At 70.6% G+C, this 350-nt stretch overlaps 1 protein-coding gene across 1 annotated transcript in view; it reads right to left on the bottom strand.

The window, feature by feature from the left end:
- The window catches only part of DDX41 (DEAD-box helicase 41), a gene marked incomplete in the record, with an annotated part of 6,100 nt that extends 5,984 nt beyond the window's left edge, over positions 1 to 116 (bottom strand). The window contains 2 exon segments of the mRNA XM_027775922.1: positions 1 to 24; positions 95 to 116.
- Positions 117 to 350: the final 234 nt, after the last annotated feature.

Here is a 350-nt window from a genome sequence, read left to right as displayed (position 1 = left end):
GGTCGCCTCATCGGTGCGAGCCCGCTGCGGACACACCGAGTCAGGCCGCGCCCCGCGCCCCGCGCCCCGGCGCGGACCCCGGCCTCGTTCCCACCTTCCGCTCGGGTTCCGACTCCTCCATCCTGCGCCGCACGCATGCGCGCCACGGCAAGCCCACGCCTCATTTTTTGAGTGAGACCCAATCAGCTGCGAAGAAGCGGGCGTCGGCGCCTAGCAACGGCCTCGGTGCCGGAGGGCGCCGAGGGACAAACTTCTCCGGAGCCGCTGTTGCGCGGCGTTAATGCCGTCTGTGGGTGGCTGAGTGACTATTGCCAGGGCCAAGGGCGCCAGCGTCGAGCACGGCGTCCTGG

This window comes from Tupaia chinensis, unplaced genomic scaffold (assembly GCF_000334495.1).
Source record: "Tupaia chinensis unplaced genomic scaffold, TupChi_1.0 Scaffold000612_1, whole genome shotgun sequence".
Lineage (NCBI taxonomy): Eukaryota > Metazoa > Chordata > Mammalia > Scandentia > Tupaiidae > Tupaia > Tupaia belangeri.
Note: the sequence above shows the minus strand (reverse complement) of the source record. Positions and strands in the feature narration are given on the sequence as shown.